This window comes from Bidens hawaiensis, unplaced genomic scaffold, assembly GCF_021521415.1.
Source record: "Bidens hawaiensis isolate Kalapana, Puna unplaced genomic scaffold, B.hawaiensis_p1.1 tig00029671_1, whole genome shotgun sequence".
Classification (NCBI taxonomy): domain Eukaryota; kingdom Viridiplantae; phylum Streptophyta; class Magnoliopsida; order Asterales; family Asteraceae; genus Bidens; species Bidens hawaiensis.
Window position 1 is genome coordinate 254,699 of NW_027494930.1, and position 21,174 is coordinate 275,872.

Here is a 21,174-nt window from a genome sequence, read left to right on the forward strand (position 1 = left end):
ACGTGACAAACAAATCAAATTCCTTTTGATTTGGATGGTGACCACATGTTGTGGGCTTTGGAGTTTGGTGGGCTGCGACACTTGAATAACAAGAAACAAAACATATATTATAAAGGGTTTTTGTGGAGATTGATATATCCAGCCGACAACATTAATATACATACGAAACGAAAGATTGAGTTTTGTTCCTCTTCTGCCGAATCAAGATTTTACGAAGAGAAGGTTTTTTGTGCTCAGTTCTTTTGGTGTTTTTGAAGATAAGAGACGTTCTAGAAATCGGTATTTTCTCGTTGGTGTTACCTCTTACTCTTTGTTTTATTACATATACTTGAAGTTAGTTTGTACCAAGTATATGATGTTTTGTGTATGCCTCTATTTTTATTTAGAGAAGACTTTTGTATTACTCATTATTGGTGATAGTGGATTTGAAGCGGCTCTAGTAGTCCCGTGGTTTTTACTCTCGCCTTGAGAGGTTTTCCACGCTAAAATTTATTGTGTCACATTTACTTTTAATTACCCTATTTGTTTGCATCCTTATTGGTTCATTCGGGCCGGGAAAAAGTTTAGCCAAACGAAGATTAATTCCGCACTTTTTGTTTTCCGTTTGTGGCTAGGTGGTCGTTTTTCCCAACAGAGTGGTATCAGAGCCAGGTTCTTGTTCTTGGGTTAAGACTTGTTTGAACGATGGAAGCTAATACGGGTAGGATGATGAGTTTGAATGGTTCCAATTATCATGTTTGGAAAGGCAAGATGGAAGACCTTCTTCATGTGAAGGACTATTATTTGCCTGTTTTTAGTACCGATAAACTTGAAAATAAAACTGATGAAGAATGGAATATTTTGCATCGGAAGGTTTGCGGGTATATTCGGTAATGGGTTATGATAATGTTTGGAACCATATTAGCGGGGAGAGTCATGCTCGTACTCTATGGACCAAGCTTGAAGAGTTGTATTCTCGGAAGACCGGGAACAATAAGTTGTTCTTGATTAAACAGTTGATTAACATGAAATACCGTGATGGAACTCCTGATACTGATCATTTGAATGTTTTTCAGGGTGTTATTAATCAGCTTGCAGGTATGGGTATTAAGTTTGAAGACGAGATACAAGGTTTATGGCTTCTTGGTATTTTACCGGATTCTTGGGAGACTTTTAGGACATCGTTGTCCAACTCCGCAGCTAACGGTATTATTACTATGGAATTGGCTAAAGGTAATATTATAAATGAAGATATGAGAAGAAAGTCACAAGGTTCCTCTTCACAGTCAGATGCCTTAGTTGCCGAAAGTAGGGGGAGAAGCCATAGCATAGGTCCGAGTAATAGAGCAAAGCACCGCAGTAAGTCCAAAGGGAAGTTTGAAGAATATGAGTGTCATTATTGTGGTAGAAAAGGGCACACAATAAAATATTGCAGGCAACTGAAAAAGGAGAACAAGAAGGCTAATTACAACAGTAAAAAGAACAACTACAAGAAAGATGACGGTGATGAAGGTACTTCTGAAACTAACACTGTCACCGAAGAGTTTTATATTTGTTGTGATTATGATAGGGTGATAATTGCGCGTGATGATTCGAGTTGGGTTGTTGACAGCGGTGCTACTTGTCATGTGACATCACAAAGGGATTTTTATTCGTCTTATACTCCTGGTGATTTTGGGAATGTCAAGATTGGTAGTAATGGGCTATTTCACAATAAAAAAATATTACAAGTATATTTGAAATCAGTTAACCAAATACATGAACCCTAAACTGTTATAATGAAATAATTTAAAGATAACAAAAAAAGATTGAAAGATACAACCAAACTATCTTGTAGACTCTGCCAGCAACAATATATTGCAGGTTTTAAATTGAGAGAATTGAAAATATTAGAGATTGAAGAAGAAGACGAATATATGATATATCCCCAAAATTCTCCACTACTGGTTGTTATATTCAGCCATTACTTTTTTACTTCCAAGTCATTCATCTTTAGTAAATATGCCTCTCCTTATCCCTCCTATATTTGCAGCAAAGCCCTTCCCAAAATTTATTAACACTTTGTTCCCTCTAGTTAGATGAATATGCATTTTACAACAAAAACAAACTGAATTAAACAATAACAAGAATAACCATAAACATAAAAATATAAGTAACAACTTAACTCATATTGCAGAGAATGAACCAGACTTGAATCATTTAACTTTTCAACAGAAAATTTTAATAATAATATTACATAGACATTGCTCATATCGGCCATACCATTGACCTAGAGCACAATCCATATGCTTGCGCGCCAACTATCTGATTCTTAGCTAAACTAACTGGGTGTGGCAGGCACAATTAAATTCCGTACTATAACTCGTGTGTCGAATCATCGTATTATGAATAACGCGTTAATGAATACATATCATATGCTTACGATTAAAGACCACACATATAACTTATTTTTCTCAAGGAGCTAAATATAAAACTTTATTAAGTGGTTCATTTTTTGCTTTACATCAATGTGGGAAAGAGGACAAATGGAATGGATAAATTCTTTAGAAAACAAGTGTCCCTTTTGGGCATTTTTTTTAACTCAAAGTTGTTTTCTCATCAAACGTGGAATGAGCAAAATACGAAAATTCAAAAAGATTTGGAGATTAGGCTTTAAAGAGTTGTATTTATGTTTCAATACATATAATAACTTAAAATTTATGAATAACAATTATTTTTTGGTTCATCTCTCAAACATTATAATGTAATATAATATAATATAATAAATTTTATAGAGTGAATATCGTTTTTCAACTAAAGATAATTATTATCTTTTTACACCTAGGAAAAACTAAAATATAGAAAATGATTGAAATGTAATATATATTACCCACTTCTAATATAAGCAAAATATTATTAAAGAAAATTGTTTTATTTTAACGGTAGCTTTCATTAAAAATACGACAAACCACTAGCTAGTAAGCAACTAGTAAGGTCGAAACAAACAAAGGAACAACAAACAAAATTAAACATCAAACTTCAACCATTTTCTCCAATCTAATCATAACTTTCTCGACCGAGCATTCACCCAAAAAAGATAAGAGATTTACTTTGGCCCACAATCTTTTGCATATTCACCTCCTTATCCTCAAATATTTTGTTGTTCCTAACTTGTCAAATACACCAACAAGCAACTAACAAAATAGATTTAAAGAATCTCTTTCTAACCAACTTCCAATATGTTTAGTTAAAAAAATTGTTTAGTTATAGAACTTACGTAACTTTATGTAGGTTATTTTACAAATAATGCTTCTTGTTGCTTGTTTTTATTTACAAATAATGGTTGTTAATCTAATATTAAAAAAAATGTTTTTATATTAGTTACTTTAGTAAAGAATAGTAAATTATCACCATTTATTTTTATAATAAAAATATTGTATTTAATTAGCTACTTTATTTGTACAAATAAGAGCAACTTCAATGTCATGTTTAGTTATGATTCAGAATTCTGAACTAGACAAATGACCATTGGATGTGATGTTTAGTTTAATATATCCACAAAACTGAATGAAAACAAACATGATAAATGGGACCAGCGTAATTAATTTTCAATTTTAATTTTGAAATCAATTTCAACCCCTCACTTTAATTATCTTTTTAATTTTTTTTTATCGTGACCTTCGTATATTAAATAAAATGATCCAATTACAATAGAGAGGTGAGTAAACGGGTTACAAGCTGCCCCGCTATCCCTTTTTAAATGGCAAACACGATCCTACTGCAAAAATAATTTTTTTTTTGTTTGTTTGTACTTTTAAAGGTAAAAATATAATTTGTTTATAAGTTTGCATACCAACGATAACCATGTTAATTTTTCTAAAAGGTAGTAACCATCTATCAATATAGGAGTATGTAATTATGTGGAATATAAGGGTGTTTAAAAGTGGATGTAGTGTTGAAGGAGAAATAAGAGTTTTTGGCGTTTGAAAGTGAATGAGTAAAAATATGATGTAACATCTTATGTGACGTGTTTAGTTTCTTTTACTCATCCACCATTGTGGACTCTAAATTAGTTTTATAATTTTGTTTATAATTTGTGTAACCTCTGGCATGTCAGTTCATAAATCTGATGCACTTGGAGAATCCATAAGAATTTTTTGAGAAGAAATAAATGATGTGGATGAAAGATGTGATGACGTGAAAGAGAGAGAGGGTGAAGTGAGATTCTTAGTTAAAATGTATTAAGAGTGAGCTTGTGAGGTGAGCAGGAGAGATGGGAGAAAATAGGGAAGATTTAAGGTATTTTGTGGGCCCAAGTGTGATATGACATCTAAAAACATCCATAAAAACACCATCTATTAGAGATGGTCTAATACTATGTGTAGTGCAGGGACTACAAAATGGGGCGTTTTGCGTCATGTGGTTTCGAATCAGTAAAGAGTAGGTTTTTGTTTTTGGGGTGTAATGAAGTTGTAGTCTAATATATATGTATATATATATATATATATATATATATATATATATATATATATATATATATATATATATAGGAAATGGTTCAAGAGAGAAGTCATTTTATTACAAGAAATGCAAGAAGTCAATCTGGACCACTAATCATGTGTAATCAATGGTATAGATTTCAAATGGCAAACTTGTAATATTTAATACTCTAATATTGGATGTTTCTATAGAAAAGGGTAATTATGTATTTTGTGTGTAGCTAAATTAAATCGATGTTATCACTTTCTATATTTTCACGCATACATCAGCAATCAACAATTAATCATCTTAGATATTCCTTTCAGTCACATTCTACGGGATACAAGAAACAATATATTTTCTCAAATTAATTTGGTGTTTCTTTTTATATTCTTAGAATTTGATGTGATTAATTAATAAAAACCATAACATAGTTCATGTGCCTACTGTTTAAAAAACGATATTTTTTTTGTGTGTAAGAACTTTATTTTCTATTTTTAATTATAACCTTCTGTTATTAGGTAATTTCAAAAGGCGTTTATATTAGTATATATAGTATAACTTTGCATGAAGATTCACTTAACATGGTTATATGTAGCATACACATTTGATACACTGTGTTGTTGATGATCAATATGAGAATGTCAAATAGTTTGTTTGGTAAATATGTTTATTGTGTAGGGTGTGTAGGATAAAATTGTTTACTATGATGATTGTGTAGGATAAAATCCTTTAGTGTCTAGAGTGTATAGGATACGATTGTTAACGAGTTAGCGTGTATGGTGGTGTAGGATAAATATGTTTACTTTGTATGGTCCGTATATATAAATTGGTGTGTGGTATAAAAATCCTTTAGTGTTTACTGTCTAGGGTGTGTAGGATAATATGTTTACTTTGTATGTTCCTTATATGTCAATTGGTGTGTAGGATAAGTAAGTTTAATGTGTAGGGTCCCTTAATAAATATGTTTACTTTGTTGGATAAATTAGTTTTATCAATGTATTGTGTGTAGGATAAATAAATTTAAATGTACGTTTAGGAGGTGTAGGATACGTATATTATAATTTTACTATAACAACAATATAATAATATTATTATGATTAGTATATTATTTAATCATATTTGAATCAATAAAGCTCCATACTCAACGTTTACATGTATTAATAAATAAAAAAGTCCGAATAAGTTTTAATGTAACTAAAAGAGAAATAACTTTATAGAAAAAAAAAGAGAAATAAAAGTAATTAGTATTTCAAACTTCCAAATTTAAATACTTACTAAATAAAATAATTTGGAGCTTTACCATTATACCCTTGTAATTAAATAAAAGAAAAAATAAAAAGAATTATTTTGATTGGTTGAAATGATTTCTCACATTTTTTGCAATAAGATCATTTCTCTCATGAACTTAAACCTATATATATATATATGTATATGTATATGTATATATGTTGTGTGTGATATATATATGTATATGTATATATGTTGTGTGTGTGATATATATATATATATATGTGTGTGTATATGTATATGCAAAATGAATCCTAGAAACAACCCGAACCAACCGAACCACCTATTTCCTTCTTTCGGTCAACACCATGGTTCGCAAAACCAACCGAACGTGAACTTACAATGGAACCGGATGAACCTAAACCAACCGAGCTATCCGTTTCAGTATCCTTTAATGCATTTTATCTAATTATTTAAATAAATTGGTTTTTATTTAATTAGTTTAATTATAAAAAGAAAATAATAAAAAAAGACATTGTGGGCCCAACTTGTAGTCCCTACACCATTACACCCCAAAAACAAATTTTCACTCCTTGCTGACTGGGCGTCACGTGTCACAATTCGTCCCCAATTGTAGCCCCTCCACTACACATGGCCTAATAGAAGAGCGTTCACATAATAAAATAAAATTATTTCTTTATTAATACATAAATTTCACTACACAAACAAAAAAAACTAGTTTTAAGTCTCGTTAAAAGTTTCAATTTTTTCTTTTTTATTTGTGCCATTATAAATATCCACTTTTAAAATTTATTAGTTAATTTCCAAGTTTACTCTTAAACACATACAACTAATATTAATAAATAATATTGATTGACCAAATTTTCAAGGGTATTATTGTCATTTGGTAAGAAAAAGTAATTATTCAATTAGGGCTGACATATCGTGTATACACATACACGATAAAACACGAACACGAAATGTGTATACCTGTACACGTCACGAAAACTTATCGTGTAATTGTATCCCAAACACAAACATGAACCTGTTACTACCTGGTATACACGATAAACTATAAAGATCTAAAAACTAGATGAATAATAGGTGGGTAGTAAATTGGATTCCAAGTAAAGAGATTACTAACTTACTAAGTATGGTTAATGATGAGGCAACAAACAGTACTAACGGCCGGAGGAAGCACCAGCAGCTGCGGGGCCAGAGTTCAGAGGCGGCGATGATGGTCGGAGAGGGAATGTCGTGAGTGGTGAAGGTTGCGAAAACGGAGAGTGAGAATGTTTTAAGAATTTAGGATTTAGGATAATTTATTTATATATATATATATATATATATATATATATATATATATAATTATAAAAATCTAACCAGGTACTTAACATATACTTAACAAGTAAACAAGCATATTACCTGTTTAGTACATGAAACCTGTTAAGGCCTTACCTATTACCTGTTAAAGTCATGTAAATACGTGTCGTGCATTCGTGTCTCGTGTATAAATTGTCAGCCCTACATTCAACCTACCTTAAAATTTGTGTTTTCCAAACCATGACACTTTTAATGGGACGGGGGAGTATAAAGTACATTTATTTTAGAAATCAAAACGCTACAACTATAAGAAATAAATGCAAGAACTTAACAAAACAAGAAAAGGTGACTTAGTATTCGTGTTCAGCATAAGTCCCTTAAAGACAGATTATGGGTCTTCCATGAGAACTTGTCTGTTACCTTGGGTATAACAGCTATAACAGTGTGTAATGTCGGGGGGACACGAGCAACATAACTGAAACTCGAAACTCATAAGAAAGGTAGAATGAGATAAGATACTTTGTTGTAGGCGGTGCAAGTGTTTCTAGTGTGTCATCCAATCTAGATGAGTGATCCTTACATAGGGAAAAAGAAGGTTGTTAGACAAAAATAAAAATAAGTTGTATTGCACATCTTCAATGCTTACCATTAGTTTAATCAATTCTCAACTTAACTCTCCCGTTCAGTGGAGGAGTCCAAGTGCCACCACTGTCTAAATCCTCCAAGCGCATGCGCTATGCCGGTGGTTGCGTGCATATGCGTGTCACGTGGTTTGCTTCACACCAGACAGTCTGTCATTGGTTCTCGCTTGCACGCCATCTCAACCTAGCTCGTCAAGTGTCACTTCTTAACCCGCCAAGCGTTAATTGATCTGGAAAGCTAATCATGTTTGCCATGATTGCACGCTCTAATCCTCGTCACGAAAACCTAACACACTTGGTTAAAAATACCAAGTGTAAAGTGTACCATCAAAACTCCATATTACGCGCATCTCCTCGTGCTCGCATGCATCTGTGCAAGAGTTAAGGGTGCCTTGCATTTTTCAGGTAACACTTGAGTGTGACTCCTTTAAAAGAAACATTTAGTGAGGAGTGCCTCTTCTTATACACCCTTGAAGGTTTTGTCTGTCCATCAACGTGAAACAAGCTCCCACTTCTTTCATTTTATTTTGTTAAAGAATTTGACAACTTTAAAAATTTTAAAAACTCAACTTTGAAGATCGATATCCCATTCATCCTAGCTCCGATTTGGATGTGATTTGGTTCATTACGAAGCTTTCACAACATAGATGATAGAACGCAAACAAAATAGTTAGAAATTATATTATCTGCATGCGATTTGGTTCAATGTAACCGAATTCACGTTGACTTGCAACTGCAACGCCTATGTTTTACCGACCAATATATAACTTGTCAACAATTACCAAGTTGCCATTGAATATTTAACGGAAGTTAAAGTTAGTACCTAATATTGTTACAAAATTACAACCTTAATACTTATATATTTGAATTTTAAACCTTGATACACAATCTTGTTATTTTATGTACACGTTATAATTAGGACCAACAACCTAAATGTGTCTATTGAAAAAGTCCATTTTCCACAATTTTCCGACCGTTCCTATTATCTATTTTCATATATATCTTTATTCAATTAAATAATACTTATTTATTTTCCTTTTTCTTATTTTATTTATTTCTTCCACTCACATTCACCGACCAAAAATATTTAAGAAAATCGTAGATGAATAGTGAGAAACAACTTTCATTTTCTCACAAATTTAAGAAGGGGGGCTTTAAATATACCAAAAGTTTTTATTTGGTATACCAAGTCAACCCTATTAATCAACTACTAATCATTCAATCAACTACTAATCATATCAATCATCATTTTTATTCTATTTTATTTAAATATAACTACTAATCATTACATAATAATTATTTAAACTACTAATATCTATTTTTTAATTAGGTTTTTTAAAGACTATTGTAATTAGTTTTTTGCAATACTAGTATTAATAATAGTATATTAAATATTTTATTATACAATTATGAATTATTACTAGTCTTCTATTGAATATTTCCCTTCTAATTCGAATGGGCAGTCAGTTTTTTTTTGTGCCAGAAACTTTACTTGAATCCTTAAATTTATATTTTCCGCCACGATCACACATGATTACAACTTTATACACGAACCCATTAGGATATTTGTTCGATCTTTTAGTGACGACGACAACACCAAGAGAGCGTGCCAAGTTTTGTACCCAATTCATCAATTCTTCATGGGACCCGAACACCTAAAAATTAATAAAAAGTTAATAAAAAGAATAGATAATACACTTAATAATAAAAAGTTAATAAAAAATGTGTATATATAAGTTAATAAAAAAGAATAAATGATACACCTAATAATAAAAAAGTTAATAAAAACATGTATATATAAGTTAATAATAAAAAGTTAATAAAAACATGTGTACATAAGTTAATAATAATAAGAATAAATTATGCACCTAATAATAAAAAGTTAATAAAAAACTTAATAATAAAAAGTTAATAATATATTAGTTAATAAAAAAATAAATAATACACTTAATAATTAAAAGTTGAATTTTTAGGAGATGTGTTCATGATTGGTTCACCAAAGTTATGTCATTGAATTTTGTGAAATTTGGAAATTGAGCAAAAAAGCTTCTTGGAATCAAACATCATTAATGACTTTGGTATACTTTTGGTATATTTAACAGAACCCTTTAAGAATGGAGTTGTGGATGGAGGATGTGATCTGAATGGTCTAATACATCTACCGTACTGACTAACTGGCATTCAATACTCACCTAACTGATTAGACTACCAACCATAAACCATAGAAACCTAGCTAATCCCATTTGCATGGCATTCAATACTCACTTAACTGATAAGACTACCAACCATAAACCATAGAAACCTAGCTAATCCCATTTGCATGGCATTCAATACTCACCTAACTGATTAGACTACCAACCATAAACCATAGAAACCTAGCTAGCTTCCATTCTGATCCACAACAAGAACCGGCACTATAACTACTAACTCGAACCGCCACTTCCATTTATAAATAGATCACCACTTATCACCTTTGTCTCCATCCCAATTCGCTAATTCCAACCCACAAAATGGGAAGCCCTCCTTCCGACTTTATCACATTCCCACAATCATCCGATTATTCCAAACACTTCAACCCCCTCAACCCCGAAGAATTTCGCGCCAATGCCCACAAAGCGGTCGATTTCATCGCCGATTACTACAAAAATATCGAAAACTACCCGGTTCTTAGCCAAGTTCAACCCGGTTACCTCAAAAACCGCTTGCCCAAGACCCCACCCGACACGCCCGAGTCATTCGACACGATCCTAAAAGATGTCCAAAACGATATTATCCCTGGCATCACACATTGGCTAAGCCCAAACTTTTTTGCATACTTTCCGGCTTCGGTGAGCTCGGCCGCATTCGTTGGTGAAATGTTGTGCACTTGCTTTAATGTGGTCGGGTTCAATTGGGTTGCTTCACCGGCTGCAACTGAGCTCGAGATGGTTGTGATGGATTGGCTCGCGGTTATGCTTAACCTCCCGAAAAGCTTCATGTTTTCGGGTTCGGGAGGTGGGGTTTTGCAATCCACCACAAGCGAGTCGACTTTGTGCACCCTAGTTGCAGCTCGTGATCGTGTGCTTAGTAATATTGGAATCGAACATATCAGAAAGTTAGTCGTGTATGGATCAGATCAAACTCATGTTATGTTCAAGAAAGTATGCAAGCTAGCCGGTATTGATCCTAAGAATATTCGGTCAATACCGACATGTTTGGAGAATGAGTACTCTCTTGATCCTGAAACCCTTCAGAAAGTAATTGAAGCTGACGTGGAACATGGTTTGGTCCCACTTTTTCTCTGTCTTACAATTGGGACCACGTCCACGACCGCAGTGGACCCTATTAAAGACCTTGCTGACGTGGCAAACAAGTATAATACGTGGGTTCATGTGGACGCGGCTTATGGTGGAAATGCATGCATATGTCCCGAGTATAGACATTATCTTGATGGAATTGAGCGAGTTGACTCACTGAGTTTGAGTCCGCATAAGTGGCTACTCAGCTACGCGGAGTGTTGTTGTTTATGGGTGAAAAACCCTAATTTGATTGTGAATGCAATGAGAACCAATCCCGAGTACTTAAAAAACGAGTATAGCGAGTCAGACTCGGTGGTGAGTTACAAGGATTGGCAAATCGGGACGGCTAGAAGGTTCAAGTCTCTACGTTTATGGTTTATCCTGCGTAGTTACGGTGTTGAAAATTTACAAAATCACATTCGGTCGGATGTTCAAATGGCGATAACCTTTGAGCGGCTTGTGAAGTCGGATGTCAAGTTTGAGGTTGTTGTGCCACGGCGGTTTTCCTTGGTGTGTTTTCGGTTAAAGCAATTCAACGGTTTGACTCGAGCTACACCGAGTTGCTAAACAAAAAGCTACTCGAGCGAGTCAACTCAATGGGTCGAGTTTACTTGACTCACACCGCGGTTGGTGGGACTTATTTGTTGAGGTTTGCGGTGGGAAGCACACTCACAGAAGAACGACATGTTATTAGTGCTTGGGAGGCGATAAAGGATGTGGCTAATACCATGGTGAACGAATATGAGTCTTTAAGTTCCAAGTAAAATCATATTATTATTTGAATATTGTAAATAAATCGTACGTGTGATTAATGCTTGAACAACATGTATGATATTTTTATTTGATACGAATGAATGATGTTAAAGTTTCCTACATGCAACGTATTTTTGAACAGCAAAACCGATTTTATTAAGAGTTTTATTAGAGTGAATTCTTAATTTGTTTATTCATTCGTAAAAGAAAAGAAGGAATAATTTGTTGCAAACAGTTTTTCTGTTAAATCAATACATTGTATCCATACACTGCAAAATTAAAGAAGGAAAAAAAAATGCCTGTCTATAAAAGAGAAAATGATATTAAAAAAACAAGGAAAAACATAAAAGTTTTTTAAAAAGTCTATCCAACCTAAACTTTGATTAGAAAAGTTATAAAAGGAAACTATATATTTTAACAGATTTTTTTTTAAAAAAAAAAGCCATGCTGATTATTTTCAATCTCGCAGATTTTACGGTTTGGTGCATTAGGCTGTATGTAGTGGGCACAAAGATTGGGCGAAATTCCGGCGAGAACACCGCCCTCCCCTCGGGCGATTTTAGGGGCGATAGGGGGGGGGGGTGTTATTGTCGCAGGGCGTTGTGTGTGTTGTTTGTGTATATATTATTATTATTATATTATTATGCGTGTCATATATATATATGGTAAGGATCCTAAGAGAACCCTTTGCAAATTGAGAACTTTGAGAACCATTTTGGACCACTAAAAACACCTTTGAAAAAAATATTTAAAAAATCATAAAACAAAAAATAACAAAAATTTTAAAAAAAGTATAAAAACCAAAATTCTTATATTTCATTCCGGTTTCATTAAAAAAAACAAAAAAAAAAACGTCGTATTATACACATATGTATAATTTTGTTTAATCTTTAGTTACGTAATATACACATATGTATAGTGTCATTTATCTTAAATTATAAACATGTGTATAAAAAATCATGTAAATGTACATATATGTATATACTATACATATGTGTATATAATTTAGCTAAACCGAAGGTTTTTTTTTATGAAACCGGGATGTTAAAATAAGAATTTTGGTTTTTTTTACTTTTTTCATTTTTGTGTTTTTTTTATTTTTGGGTTTTTTGTGGTCTAAAATGGTTCTTATGGTTCTCAATTTCGAAAAAGTTCTATCATGATCCTGATCCTATATATATATATATATATATATATATATATATAGAGAGAGAGAGAGAGAGAGAGAGAGAATGGATATTTTAAGAACTTGATGAGTTGTAAGAACTTTAAAAACTTAATTTTTGACCACACATTTAATTAAATGATATGAAATATATGTCTTAGATTAAATTTAATTAAAAAATGAATCAGGAGAGAGAATATGTATTATTGATGATTACACAAGTTTAAATGTTAGTTACACATGTGTAATAAGTCGATTCGGTGTGTAATAAAATACTGTAATTTTTTTGTACATTATTTACATTTACGTATTACACATGTGTAAAAAAAATTCAAAAAAAAAATTTGTTACGTTGAGTTCTTTCGAGTTCTTAAAACTCAAAGCGGTTCTTAAAAGAAATCAATCATATATATATATATATATAGGGGATGGTTCATGCGAGAAATGATATTAACGTGAGAAGTGCAAGAAGTAATTAAAACCGTTGATCATGTTTGATCTATGGTATAGAATCAATATAGCAATATTGTAAATTTTTAGCTTCTTCATTTAATGCATTTTAAGACAAAATGATAGCGTAGTCTTTTTGTTTCTTAGAAGCCAACATGAAACGTCCTTATATTAATTAAATCCCAAATTTTTTATTACCATTATTTCTCAATATCCGTTATTTAAAAATATCAAAATCATTCTCACTCACAAAACATTTACCATTATGGATAATTTATAATCCAACTGATCATGTAAAAGTTTTTGATAATTGTGTAGGTTCAAAATTTGTGTAGGTATATATATTAGTTTGCTTCCCCAAATATATAAACTATTTAGGTTGTTAAAAGTTTGTGTAGGTATATGTTAATCTGGTTCTCATAATATATTTATATATCATGTAGGTTGTTAAAAATGTGTGTAGGTATATGTTGGATGTGTAAGGATCTTTTATTTAATGGTTGTGTATAACTATATTTGTTATTATAAAATTGTGTAGGCATATATTGGTTGTGTATGGATATATTATTTAATGGTTGTGTATGAGTATATTGGTTGTGTGTGAGTATTTAATGGCTATGTAGTTGTATGTATATGTTAATCTGGTTCTCAAAATATGTATATACTGTGTAGGTTGTTAAAATTTTGTGTAGGTACACGTTGGTTGTGTAGGGATATATTATTTAATTGTTGTATATGAATATATTGGTTAACAATTTGTGTAGATATATGTTGGTTGTGTTGGTATCTGCTATTTAATGGTTGTGTATAAGTATATTGGTTGCTAAAAATTTGTGTAGACATATGTTGGTTGTGTAGGGATATGTTATTTACAAGTTGAGTATATTGGTTTTTGTGAGTATTTAGTGGCTATGTAGTTGTAGGCATATGTTTATATAGTTACTAAAATATGTATATACTGTGTAGGCTATTAAAATTTGTGTAGGTACATATTGTTTGTGTAGGGATATTTTATTTAATTGTTGTGTATGAGTATATTGGTTGTTAAAAAGTTGTGCAAGTATATGTTGGTTGTGTAGGGATATTGTGAATAACTATATTGGTTGTGTGTGAGTATTTTATGGCTATACAGGGGGACACATTTATTGTGTAAGCACATAATTTTTAATATGATGTGTTGTATATGTTACGATCTTTTATCTATATGAAGAGATGATCGGATATGGTTATTTATGTGTAGGTTGTTTCGAATAAAGTGTATGTGTCTACTTTTTTCTTTATTAAAATATGTTATTTTATGAATGTTTATGTTTTGTCTTGTGCGTATGTGTTCAAATTAGTATCTATAATTTCATTTTCTATAAAATATTGGTGAATGTTTTAATTTTTGTTTGCATTATCTATGTGTCTTATTATAACTTGTATGTGATTAATGAATATGCAAATGGAATGTATGATATAGTTTGTAGTTTTAGAAATTAGTGAACCGGTGTGATACCCTATATAAATTTAGTTGTTAAATAATTTATTTGATGAGGTTAGTAACAAAAAGGATGACGGAATATAGAATAAGATATGGCTTAAAGAGAAAAAAATATGGTGTGAAGATTATATGACAACTTTATTATATGGTAGTTTAATCATAAAATTAATAAGAAACATAATAGGATTTATAAAAAAATGTATTAATGCGAGGTAAATTTTAAATATTATGACCTTGACCAAGATAAATATCGTACGATGAATGCTTGATATTGTGATGTATCAATACTTGGAATTGTCAAAACAAATTAAGGATTAAGGATTACGGATAAAAAAACATATAAAAATGTATAATTTGAAACTTCTAAACATGTAATTACTTACCAAATATAAGAGTTTGTAAATTTACTAGTATACCCTCCTATTTAATTATACAAAATAAATAAGAAAAATTATCATTGGTTAAAATACCTTCTCGCACTTCTCGCTATAAGAATCACTTCTCGAATGAACATAATCCTATATATATATATATATATGGTTTGGATCAAATACAAATGAAATTAACGTACTGAACATGAGAATCAAGTAGGGTAATTATATATACAAGTAGAGTAATTATGTAAATACTCTATGATAATTACTCTATAATTTAATTACATAATTACTCTACTTGTATATATAATTACTCTACTTGATTATCACGTTTATCACATTAATTTCATTTGTACGTTAATCTTCCACTATATATATAATACCCGATCAACGCTTATAGTCCCACTATTTTTATAATACTCAAACACCTTTCAGACCCATTTTTTTTTAGATTACTCAAATACTTATAGGCCCATTAAAATTGAAATAGACCCATTTCTCTTTAATTAATCAAAGTTAAATAAATACACGAATAGGCGAGATAACAACAAAGTCGCGGTAGCATTTGTAGAATGGAGTTTCTCGAAAATGTAGTTATTGAAATCTTATTTACGATCCATAATGCCCCAAGAATGGCTTAGCGGGTTGGTGATGATAACTATCGAGGACGGTATGTTAGAGAGCATAAACTGTGAAGAGTTGATTCACCAATTTGCTATCAAGACTGCTATGCGAGCTTCATAAATCATCGTTTAGCTATTAACATATTCAGTATGTCATAAACTCATGCTAATACTATGATTTTGCTAATTGCTATGTTTATTGTCATTTAATCAATGTATAAAAAAATGTGTTTACATTATTTAGTACGTAAAACTTAAAAATATTTTTTTTTTTGGCTCAGCCGAAAAATTAATTTCAATGGGGCACTTTATTATTTTGAGAACAACGTGTCTTTACTTTTTAATAAATATCATAAGTTAGTGGTTCTAACAAAACAGTTGAACAGCAACATTAACCATACTGCCCAGCTAGATTGTTCTTCGCCACCGACATCCACGTGTCGGACATCAGCCAACAGCTTCAAAAGATCTCCAGCTACACCGTAAAACTGTTTATAATAATATATGTGAAATTACACTTAATATTTTTGTTTATGTTAAATTGTTTATTTACTATGAAGCTTGTAAAGTCAAGTATGTTGTTTACCCAAGTACCCAACCATATGGAAGAAACCGGATCAAGTTTAAAACCGGTTTGGAGGCAATAACCCGATGATACCGGTTTGGATCGGGTTGAAATCGTGTTTGATCTTGTTTTTTTTGCCATGTTTGTCTAATCAAGTTGGGTCCAAACCAGTTTGAGGGAACAAGACTACAGACCGACGGGCTGGATCTTGAACCAAACCGATTTAAGTTGCTACTGGGTCTGGTTGGAAACCAGTTCATCATTTCTAAACCAGTTTTTTTGCATGTCTAGGTTTGGAGGCAATACGGGTTCTCTCACAGACACATACACAATCTTTTCATTCGTTTAAAACCAATTCATGTTCGTGAAACCAAATTTCCATGGAGATTTCCTATGTATAAGTGTTAGGAGTGTCTATGGAAAAGTAATTGGTGCCTAACACATTTATCGGTTTAATGTTATTTTATAATCATTTGTCTGTTTTTACGTGATCCAGCTTTGACAAACCCTGAATATTACTCTTATTCAAAATTCTTGTATTCGTTGGTCGATGACTTCTCCTGAGCAATGACACCGCCAAGCCGCGAAGTCAGCTTGCTCACAGAACTTTATGCCCACATGAGCACGGGGTTCACGTGTTACCCATACCCATGGCGCTATGGACGGTGGGCCATGGCCTAAACGAAGTAAACACCCCCTTTTTAGACAATCTCTTTAGCATCACATATGAGAGAAAAAGTCCACACTATTCAATCTTCTCATTACTTCCACAACTACTCCTACCGACAACCTACTCCCATGTTGCAGCCCATTCACATATAAACACCTTGATATGTACAATCAAGTTTTTTACACGCATATGAAATTCATAACATTTTATAATAACAAGAAACCGATATGTTTTAATTTAATTTTTAAAATTTCAAAAATAAACGATAATTGTGAATTTAAGTTAACAGAAACATTTGAGGTGTGCCTGTTATTATAACTTGGTTAGTAAGCCGAGTTAACTCAATTAGTTAAGATTTCTATCGCAAAGTAACTTGTTAATTAAGAGGACTGTTTGTGTTTTTGATACAAACAAAACTTTTCAATTCGAGTTCTTCGTTAAATAAATGCTTTTAATTATAAAGACTGTGTATGAACATGTCATACTTGAATCAACAAAAATTTCACCAAATAGAAAAAAATGTATGCAACATTCATTCATTTTGTTGGTACAATTTACATATATGCAAAAGTCTTCAATAAGATTTTTATATCTATAAGTATCTGAAGAGGCATGATACGAAATCGTTGGGTCGAATATAACCGGATGGACATTGAATATAAAGGATTTGGATCGTGACAAGTTCACCCACGATCCTTACCTATGTGGCAGATGGTGTGGAGGGTATGCGCAAGTGATCACTAATCAAATCAAATGAAAAACCGTGGCCGAAAATTTATGATCTATTGGGAGAAGAGAGAAGGGAAAAAGGGGGAAGGGGGGCACTTCTACTTGACAATGACATGTAACATGTACATTCTTTAAATACTCTCTGTTTCATACTTCTTTCTGGTAATTGTGTAAATATTTATTTTTATGTCGGAGGATGGTCACAGGAAGATTTTCATCCTTGTGGTGAGATTAGAAATGTTTATGTTTTGTAGAATTTGGTTAACCGAATACTCAAATAGTGCTTGAAAATGTTCTCTTTTGGAATTCTGTACCGGCCAACCTGGCTCGATAGTGATTTGGCTTTTACTTCTTCTTCTTCAGTGGCATCATACGTGTTTCCAAACAAGCAAATCACATTCGTGTTCTTTCTTAAGCATCATAGAAGACATTAATCAATCGGTACTAATGATAACTACTGTAACACCCGTCAAAAATTTGATGCCAAAACTATCAACTTCTAAACTAAAAGGCAAAAATGTTGTTTCTAGAAACAAATAAAATAAAACCCACTTATATTCAAAGTGTTACTACTCGAACGTCTAACAAGAGAAACGATAATTTGAATTATGAAAAATTAAACGAGTATTTAGTTAATAAAACGAATAGTTAAGAATTTTCAAGAGATTTGGTTTTATATCATACGGATATAAATCATGAAATTAATATAGTACAATATTCATAAAATATTGTTGTCGATCAACCCATCTCGTTTTGATAGTAAACTAAATATTCACATAACAAATTACTACCAATTATTATTTATATTTCAAGATATACATATTGTAAAATGATAATATGAGTATTTAACCAGAGGACACTAAATATCTAATGACTTTGAATTATGATACGTATATCCTGACTGTTTGGCCTAGCTTTAAGACGACATTCACTATTCTATTTATATAACACAATTAGTTTAGATATATATGCGAAAATGAGAAGTAATAACAGTGTTAAGAAGGGGTGTTTTCAAAGCATTCCAACTCAAATCCCACACACACTTTACCTTGTTTGCGGGTCCCTAACCCCTATGACCTCTCGACGAGTTTTCCCAAGCCTCGAAGTCCATGTCATCACGACACACTCCGGACTTTCGAAGTTTCCTGCTCTAACACTCGACGTGTAGTAGAAGTGTTGCCCGTTTTATTCTTAAGCTTTTTTTATTGCTAGTACCCGTTTTAAGGTAGGAATTATGCTTAAGTTATGGTTTAAACCCTAGTCGAGGGTATAACCCAAACCATGATCAGTTATAGGTTAAACATAGTTTTTCATAAGTAAATGTTATAGACAAAATAATGTTCCTTCATGGACTAAGAAATGTAAAGTTATATATATATATATATATATGGAATAGTTAAAATAATGTTTCTTCATGATTAAGAAACATAAAACTTTATATGCAAGGTTATGGTCAAATTGATATTTTTTCTTGTAGAAGAAACATAAACAAAAGATGTTTCTTCATGAAGAAGAAACATAGCATATAAGTGAAAACAAAAGGAATAAAGGTCCAAATGTTTATAAAAGTAAATGATGTATCAAGGTTAAAGTTATGCAAAACAGACTACATTTCTAAAGCTAAATCACTGATCTAGTATTTACAAAATGTTATATTCGTACTATAGGTACGTGGTAACGCTCAAGCATAAATCAGTTAACTGCACTAATTATAACCAAAGGTGAATACACTTATACTTTACAAACTATTTAAATGAGTCATTTATACAAAAGTTTGCATGGGATTGCAAATCCCTAAAACTTTAGTATCTACTGGCATCAGGCTAGTTATACTTATGTATGGATCCTTACATATGTGGGTAGATGGTAGGCATGCCCACCATGCTTGGTACAAGTTCCCGTCTCATTAAGCCAGCTTACAGAGTTGTGTGGGCTTCACTAATGTGATATAATTTGTACTCCGGTCTAGAGGCCACTGTTTGTTTTGAGTATGAACTAAAGGCTTACATAAATTATTTAACTTGGTTATTTCTTATGTCATGACAGGCCGGGTTACAAGATACCCGAGTGAATAACAAGGTTCATATAAAAATATTTTCGAGTCAATGTGTTCACTAGCATATCGCTGACGTGATTTTTCTAAACATTTCAGGAAAACAAGTTAAGCAGTATTAGCAAGGAATTAGAGGTAATTATGAAGTTAGACGCTCACTACATAAAGATGGCTCAGTGTTAAATCACTCACATAATTGTAAACAGATGAAAGATTTTTATAAATTAAACACTTGGATATTTAATATCCGAGAAATTTCTAAACAAATATATATATATATATATATATATATATATATATATATATTAAACAAAAGTCTTCCCGTCAAAACAAATTCATGTGTCTGATATATTGTCAAAACAATACTCACTATTAGTTGCACGTTTAGGCCCATGTTTCCAGGTGTGACAACTACCACAGGCAGAGTGCTGAGAAGCTCTGGTTTGGGAATACTTAATTTTCCTAGGTGGAGCATCTTTCGTCTAGCATTCGGTGCAAAACTTGTCAATACAACACCACCACCACCACTTATTTCTCCTTTTACATAAGCTATTATGATATTAACCCAATAACAACAACTCTTATCTTCACCATTCGCCACGAGTTATGGTCACTTATGCCAGTCCCGTCATTTGTGAGTTATGACTTATGACCTTTGCATACAAATAAGGAAAGGCTCTTAAGGAGCTAAGCCTCTAAAGGAGCAACTCGCTGAGTTGCGCTACGACCAACCCTTCCTTTTGGAGAGGACACAATAATGGTTTCTAAGATAGCAAGGGGTGTCGGGTGCGATCGTTGAAATTTATCATTATACATCAGGAGTAAGGGCACAGGGAACAAACGATCTAAGTAACCTAGCTATCCTCTGTGGTGAGGGGCTTCGAAGCCCCTCCCTAGTGCCAAGTCAGCGCTACGTGGGCACTGGGGGCTTCGAAGCCCCACCCCAAAGATACCCTCTATGGTGAGGGGGCTTCGAAGCCCCCTTTAATTTTTTTTATTTTTTTTTTATAAAACTTAAAAACCAACAAATTTATTAAACTTAAAATATAATAAAAATCAAAATAAATTAAACTAAAAAACATAAAAAAAAAACATACTCTCGTTTGCCATTATCCTTGTTGCTTTTTTCTTCAAAACGCCCGCATGGCCGAATCTAGATGCGATAGATCCTTTGCGAGGAGCTTGAAATCCTTCTCTCGTTGCCGCTCCGATTTAGCCTTCTTTCTTTCTTCATGCATGGCTTTGTATTCCGCATGCATCGCTTTTCTTTCTTCATGTATTATCTTGAGTTCATTCTTTGAGTGTTTTTTCTCCTCGCGAAACTCTTAAGTGCAAGTTCCAAGTTGTCAAACTGTGCGCTTATCATTCGCAAGTCGAACCTTTCCAAAATCCCCAAACTT

At 32.3% G+C, this 21,174-nt stretch overlaps 1 pseudogene; it reads left to right on the forward strand.

Annotated features, from left to right (window-relative positions):
- Positions 1–10,133: 10,133 nt before the first annotated feature.
- On the forward strand, positions 10,134–11,815 carry LOC143579364 (tryptophan decarboxylase TDC2 pseudogene; annotated as a pseudogene).
- The last annotated feature ends 9,359 nt before the right edge of the window (positions 11,816–21,174 follow it).